The 7,877-nt window shown below is 34.6% G+C and overlaps 1 long non-coding RNA gene across 1 annotated transcript in view; it reads left to right on the top strand.

The window, feature by feature from the left end:
• Positions 1-7,621, top strand: part of LOC107708098 (uncharacterized) — a 9,098-nt gene extending 1,477 nt beyond the window's left edge. Inside the window, exons 2-3 of the long non-coding RNA XR_001636322.1 lie at positions 4,493-4,502; positions 7,611-7,621. This is a non-coding gene — a long non-coding RNA (uncharacterized LOC107708098). The remainder of the gene's footprint in view (positions 1-4,492; positions 4,503-7,610) is intronic.
• Positions 7,622-7,877: the final 256 nt, after the last annotated feature.

The raw sequence follows: 7,877 nt of genomic DNA, 5'->3' as shown, positions 1-7,877 counted from the left end.
AAAAAACCTTTCTGAAACTTATACAAACCCTGAAGGAGTGTATTTGGCACAGAAATACTCCATATGTCCTTGTTTTTTGAAACTTTGGCCATGTTTAGCATGAGAATCCAACTCTTTAACAGTGTAAATAAGTCAGAATGCATGAAATAGCATTAGACCCCCCTTTTAAATTTCAATTGTTGATGAAGACCTATATATATTAAGTATATACATACTACTGTTCAAAATTTTGGGGTTGGATTTTTGTTATGATTTTAAAAGAAGTCTCTTATGCTCACCAAGGCCGCATTTATTTAATAAAAAATACAGTAAAAACAGTAATATTGTGAAATATTATTACAATGTAACATAACTGTTTTTATTTTAATATATTTTAAAATGTAATTTATTCCTGTGATACAATCCTGAATTTTCAGCATCATTACTCCAGTCTTCAGTGTGATATGATCCTTCAGAAATCATATTAATATGCTGATTTCTTATTAATGTCAATGTTAAAAACAGCTGCTGTTTTAATATTTTTTTCAGAAACCTTAATACAATTTTTTTTCCAGGATTCTTTTATGAATAGGAAGTTCAAAAGAACAGCATTTATTTGAATTGTTGCAAAGTGTTATTGTTACAAAGTCATTTAAAAAATGATAAATCAATTGAATGCATTGTTGCTAAAAGTATTAATAAAAAAATAAAAAAATCTTTACAAAAATCTTAATGACCTCAGACTTTTGAACAGTATTATACAGTATTATATGGATATTTTTCCTAAGACCCCAGTAAAATCACTTTTAATATATATAAAAATTTATAATTCTACCTTTGATCTCCATCTAACCTTACTGTCTATGAGAAAAAGCTGAGATATTAAAAAGATTTAATGTAGGAATTTTATTTTCGTGTGTGCTAATATCTCCACAGGACATCATACATCATAACTCATACGGCTGTTTCATTGACATACCAGCTTCTTCTCAGATGTTTTTCCTAAAGAAATAAAAAGAAATAAAATAGACATAAAAACAGACTCACACGTGTTGGCTTACAGTACGAGTAGAGAACTATAAAATGAATTCAGTTTAATCAGTAGCCTAGATTATTTAGTTGAAGAATTTGTTGAGAAATATTTGAGTTCATGCTGAAATCTCACACTTTTGTATCTTAGCAAATCTATCAGTTCAACATCCCCACCCCATGAGATTATTGGAGTCTTTTTCTCAGTGGATAAATCTCATTGCTCTGATTTCATAATAAAATCTCATTTGTGATTTTACTTTCCTACGTATCTACATAGCTCTATCTCCACCTCCTGTTTTGTTCCTATACACAAATACACCAAATGCAATCATGTACTGTATGTGCTACAGTAGTTGTGTTTTACTGCAATAAGGTGTGTTGCTCTATCTTGAATGTAACTCTTACGGTCTCTGTATGCGCACTGGTTGCCCTGGGCTCCATCAGGCTAAGTTTATGTGGCAGTCTTGTTGTGAGGCGCTGTGTAAACACAGTGAAATTGCTCAGGGCCAGATTCCACTCTCCACACTCTCTTTTCGATCCCACCGGACTTATTTTCAATATGCCACTCTCAAAGCAAACCATATTACCATAAGCTCTCTCAATATAGCAGAGCTGTGCTGAAAAATATCATCCCAGGCTGAAATTTTGATGATCAGCTTAGCGTGACTTTTTCAATTTTCCTTCCTACCTGATTTCAGGTTGCACGCTCATTAGTTTACTTTTGCTTACATGTTCGGAAAGCACGGATGGACAAATTGAGATGCGGTTGGCATTTAGGCGGCAATAATGTTTCTGGTACAGGGTCTGTTTCAATCACTGGGTCTAACAGCAGTGTGACTCGGTGGCTTATTATTATTCTCAAAGCCGGGGTGGTGAGAACTGGTTTTGTTAATTAAACTGTGAAGATGCTAGGTTCGGATGCAAGGTCTATTTACATCAAGAGCAAAGCAAAAATGCATTTCGGTCATTACAAATGAACCCATGTCACAAAACAGATTGTCGATTCTGAACACACAGTCTAAAAGCTCATGTATTATTTTTGTGTGTGTGAGTGTGTGTTTTCTGCCAAACAAAGAGAAAAAAAAACAAAAATCCAACCTACTTGCCTAAAAAAAAAAAAATCTTGTTCTGTTGCCAGGCAAATTTCATCACCAGAAATGAACTAGATGAGTGTAAAAAAAGGGATTAAAGCATGATTCTGTAACGTAAGATATAAAACATTTTTGGTTGATTTTCCAGCACACATAAGTATATACACTACTATTCAAAAGTTTGGGGATAAGATTTGTTATGTTTATGAAAAAGTCTTTTATGCTCACCGAGATTGCATTTAGTTGATCAGAAATACAGTAAAAATAGGAATATTGTGAAATATTATTACAATATAAAATAACTTTTTTATAGTTGAATATATTTTAAAATGTAATTTATTCCTGTAATGCAAAGCTGAATTTTCAGCATTATTACTCCAGTCTTCAATGTCATATGATCCTTCAGAAATCATTCTAATATGCTGATTTGCTACTCAAGAAACATTTATTCTTATTATTAATGTTGAAAACAGTTGTGCTGCTTAGTATTTTTGTGGAAACTGTTTTTCTGGATTCTTTGAAGAATAGAAAGTTCAAAAGAACAGCATTTGAAATAAACATCTTTTGTAACACAATAAATGTCTTGACTGTCACTTTTGATCAGCCTTTGCTGAATAAAAATATGAATTGCTTTAAAAAAACTTTAACAGTAGTGTATAGTGCTAGAAATTGTAATATATATGGTTGCCTTGATATAAAATTACTTTAAAAAGACTGGTTTTTGTTATACTCCCCTCAGAGACTCAAAATTATGTTCATAAAAATCAATCTTTTTTGCCTGAGGAGGTAATCATAACAACCATTAGGATTAGTATATGACAAAAAAATTAGGTTTGCATGAGAATGTGTCCTTAAACTACCTGTAGAAATAAATGATTACTTACAGATGTCTCAAACAACTAATTTACTGCCGCTCTCATTTGATGCAATTAACACACAATATATTTATAATGATCATCTCATTTGTTTACAATGAGCACAACATATAATTGAGACATGAGGTGTTTGCAAATGGAGACCATATGCTGGAGAGTTCTGCTCCACCATTACAAGTCACGGATGTACTGCCCACGTTCCTGACAGCATAATCGCGGCAGAGCTGGAACCGGCCTCAGAGGCTACCATCTAAGCTGGAGTCGTCCCTCTTGCCCTCCCCCATCTGTGGGTTCCCGCTCCTGCCACACACCCATGCCACGCTTGTTGTAGCGTGTCGGTGTTTGGCAGCCCTTATTCCTACTCCTTTCTGTTTTTCCAAATCTCCATTATCTCCAATGCCGCAGAACGTTCTGAGGCCTTTACTGTCAGCTCTCGACACAGCTCTGAACGTTCGGTTAGGTTTGCGTTTTCAGATAAAGCGAGTGTTGCTCTTGCGTTCTGTGATGGAACAGAAGTTGTTGTAATTGGGTGTTTCTTCAACTACGGGCACTTTTGCCCTGTGGAAAATTAATTTCCTCAAAACTCTTTTCAAACTCTCTACTAAGTTTGTGTACTAGCAGTGTCCAACAGTGTGCACACATGCATCACTTATGTATCACGTTTCTTATGAATGTCATTTCCACCACATCTCAGATCACCATTATTTCTGGAAATGACAGCAATGGAAAAGACATTTTTGGAATAAAATTGGTCTTGCTATGGCTAATTTAATAACTATCATTTTATGAATCCTAAATACACAGAAAAATGTAATATAATATTTTTCACACTTTTACTTTTATTTTAAAATAATACTATTTATTTATTTTACATCTCAGGGATGCTCTGCACTCATACTGTTAAAGGGTTAGTTCACCCAAAAATGAAAATTAGCCCATAAATTACTCACCCTCAAGTCATCCTAGGTGTATATGACTTTCTTCTTTCAGACGAATTCAGTCGGAGTTATATTAAAAATTGTTTTTGATCTTTCAAGCTGTTTAATGGCACTCAGCGGGTGTTGCAGTGCTTCAGTCCAAAAGAAGTGAAATAAAAAGCACCCATCCTTAATAAAAAGTGTCTCACACAGCTCCGGGGGGTGAACAAAGTCCTCCTGTAGTGAATTGATGCGTTTTTGTAAGAAAAATAGCCATATTTAACGGACGACGTATGAGGTCGGCGTTGCGCATGCGCCGCTCAGAAGTGATGAACGCGCACTTTTTTTTATGGATGGGCGCTTTTTATTTCACTTCTTTTGGACTGATACACTGCAACAATTTTTTAAATAACTACGACTGGATTCGTCTGAAAGAAGAAAGTCATATACATCTAGGATGACTTGAGGGTGAGTAATTTATGGGCTAATTTTCATTTTTGGGTGAACTAACCCTTTAAGTCTCACTGTTGTACATTTCACACATGAAATACTTAAATATTTATGTACCATATTCCGCTCCTTGTTTAGAAGGTCATAGATTTATAAATGTAACAATTCATAGTTTATAATGGATAAATGATTATTATTATTAAAAATAATAATATCAATAATAAATTATTCACATATTATACATTATATATAACAATAAAATATAAAAACAATAAAAACAGTAAAATATATACATAAATGTATAGATAAAAATATACTGTATATATATATAATGGTAACACTTTACAATAAGGTTCCATTAATGTAAGTTAATGTATTAACTAACATGAACAAACAATGAACAATACATTTATTACAGTATTTATTAATCTTTGTAAATGTTAGTTAATGAAAATACAGTTGTTCACTGTTAGTGCATGTTAATTCACAGTGCATTAACTAATGTTAACAAGCACAACTTTTAGTAAATGTTGGAATTAACATTATAACTAAGATGAATAAATGCAGTAGAAGTATTGTATACTTCTACAGCATTTATATAGAAGTATTCATTCTTAGTTCATGTTAACTAAAGTAGTTAACTAATGTTAACTAATGAACCTTGTAAAGTGTTACCAAAAAAATTAAGGATGAAGCCATAAAAAATATTTCCAAGAATTCCCAAGAATTTTCTGCCTTCATATAACAAAAAGAAGTTGAAATCCATACAATGAAATCTGCCTACAGCTGAAGAAACTGTGCTTCTCTGCACTTTCTATCTCATCTCCTCCTCTCTTGTTCTCTCTCTCTCTCAAGCAGCATTCATGCATCCCAGCAACCTCTGCCAGGTCCGCCCCACGCCTGTAATCATTAGGCTGCAATTTGGGGCTGAAAATCGCAATTATAGGCTAGAAAACCTAACAAGCGATCACAAAAAGATTCCATATCACTGGCACGTTTTGCAGGGGAGGAAAGTCAAATCCTTCACGGTCCAATCAAGCCTGTCAGTTTTAGCAGTCAAACACAATATGGGCTTGTTTTCGCCGTTCTTACGCCGTTCTTATCATGGCAGTTTAACACTGTGCTGAGATTTACAGGTCTTTCATTTAGTAGTTTTTTTTTTTGCTTAGGTGCTAAAATGGAACAAATATGCTTTGGAGCAAAATCGTTTCACCATGTCAGGATGTTATTAAAAGCCGTAAGTCATTGGTCTAGGCTGTTGCTATTGTATTTCTCTACAGCTTGATAAACGTCAAGCCCGGAAAGTTCAGTTAAAGTGGGTTTATGTTAACAAAATGGAGGATAAATAATACATCTGCTTTGATGCAGAGATCTGCTTTTTGATGCTTAAACACTATTTCTTATGGAGTCCCTAAAGGGATGTGGTGAATGGGAAGAAAAAAAAATTTGATTAAAGGAAAAATGATATTTAAATGCTTTTGCAATCTCTTGTAAAACATTTGCGTTCCCCTGAGAAACTTTGCGTTCGCTCACAAAACATTTGCATTCTCTCGCACAACTTTTGCTGTCCCTTGAGAAACTTTGCGTTCTCTTTCAAAGCTTTTGTGATGGAATAATATGAGGTGGGAGGAAAAACTATACTATAATGCTTTTTGCAAAAGTTTTGTGAGCGAATGTAAAGACAATAGGACAAAAATGTTTTTAAATGCTCACGGCATTTCCATGCCAAGCCCATAGTTGGCGATATTGCTATGTGATTGCTTATTTTATTTCCCTCCAGTGTTTAAAAAAGGAGAAAGAAATAATAACACTTGCAAAAATGTCTCATAATTGTTAAAAAGACATTTGCTAGTCGCCATCTACTGGTGACATCATGTAACAACACTCGCAACTAGTCACCATCTGCTGGTGCATTGATGTAACCAACTCACTACTCACTCACTGAAATACAGTATTGGCTGAAATATTGGGGTATTACTGTTAGCAACATAAGTCTGGATGTGGTGCATACATAAAATTCATAGTGATTTGAGAATGATTTTAAATGACTTTTAAAACATTCTGACAGTGTCTCCATAATATCTTTTATATCATAGTACAATAATGCAAGGCAATGGAAAGACATTTTGTGCCCTTTGCATTAAATGTCTGAGTTAGACATCTTAAAATGAGGTTTTCTGGAAATAAGCCTGAAGGAATTTTACACATTTTAACCTGGAAGTATTAATTCACACATTCATCTCATTGATTTAGATTTTCTGTGGAACCAAGAAGCTTATAGAACAGCATCAGCCAGTCCAAAAACTCTCAAAACACACACACAGAAAAATGTGTACCTGATCTTTGAACCTTATTTTCACCTAAAAGGTTCATAGCAGTACCTTAAGGGTACATATTACCACTCAAGGTACTGATATGCACATGCACATTGTAGGGGTAAAAAGTGTTCCTGTGGCTCAGTGGTAGAGCATTGCATTAGTAGCACAAAAGGTTGTGGGTTCGATTCCCAGGGAACGCACATACTGGTAAAAAATGTATAGCCTGAATGCACTGTAAGTCGCTTTGGATAAAAGCGTCTGCTAAATGCATAAATTAAAAAAGATACAGAGTTGTCCCTGTTGTATCCCTAAAGGTACAGCTTTTGCCCTTTTTTGCATTTTGGGTTCGATTCCCAGGGAACGCACATACTGGTAAAAAATGTATAGCCTGAATGCACTGTAAGTCGCTTTGGATAAAAGCGTCTGCTAAATGCATAAATTAAAAAAGATACAGAGTTGTACCCCTAAAGGTACAGCTTTTGCCCTTTTTTGCATTTTTTTCTGACAGTGATGAAATATACATATTGCTAATTGAGAAAAGGTATAATAGGCCTATTACTTTTAAAGCAATCAAACTCATATTCATCTAGCGGTGGAAAAAACGCCACCATCCAGACCACCCTAGCAACCATATAGCAATGCACTAAAAACCACTCATAACACCTTAGAATCTTAGACCCTGACAATCTTAAAGTGTATCTTAACATCACGGTGGCGAGTTTTGCAATGGGCATGTCAGGCATTTTCTTCAGAAAAAATCTAGTTCTATCACATGCTATCTAGTCTTTATAACTTACTTTCTTGCTGCATGCACAAAATTATTTGGATTCTTAATTTTTGGACACTCATTGATAGATCACCAGGAAACCAAAAATGCTGCTCTTTACAAATTAGGCCCATTAGGCACATACGGTTGGACATCTTGAATATTTATATCACATTTCACAGATGAAAAAACTTTTCAGCCATTGCATTCTCCGGGTTTTGCTTCAAGAACAATTTTAAGAACAGTCCCACAGGTTTTGCTTTTGATTCAAGGCATTGCGGTGGGTTGGATTTCGAAGCAACATTTTGAGACAGTGTCAAGAATTATTATGTAAGAAGAGAGAAGACAATGGCTTATCTGCAGTGCCTCTGCATCTGTGGAGGTGACTAATTTCTCCGAGCTACGGAACCATCACTTCAACGGGGAAAAAAATGATAATGTGTGAGAGA

The sequence above is a fragment of the Sinocyclocheilus rhinocerous genome, unplaced genomic scaffold (genome assembly GCF_001515625.1).
Source record: "Sinocyclocheilus rhinocerous isolate Xijiao unplaced genomic scaffold, SAMN03320098_v1.1 scaffold113, whole genome shotgun sequence".
Classification (NCBI taxonomy): Eukaryota; Metazoa; Chordata; class Actinopteri; order Cypriniformes; family Cyprinidae; genus Sinocyclocheilus; species Sinocyclocheilus rhinocerous.
Note: the sequence above shows the minus strand (reverse complement) of the source record. Positions and strands in the feature narration are given on the sequence as shown.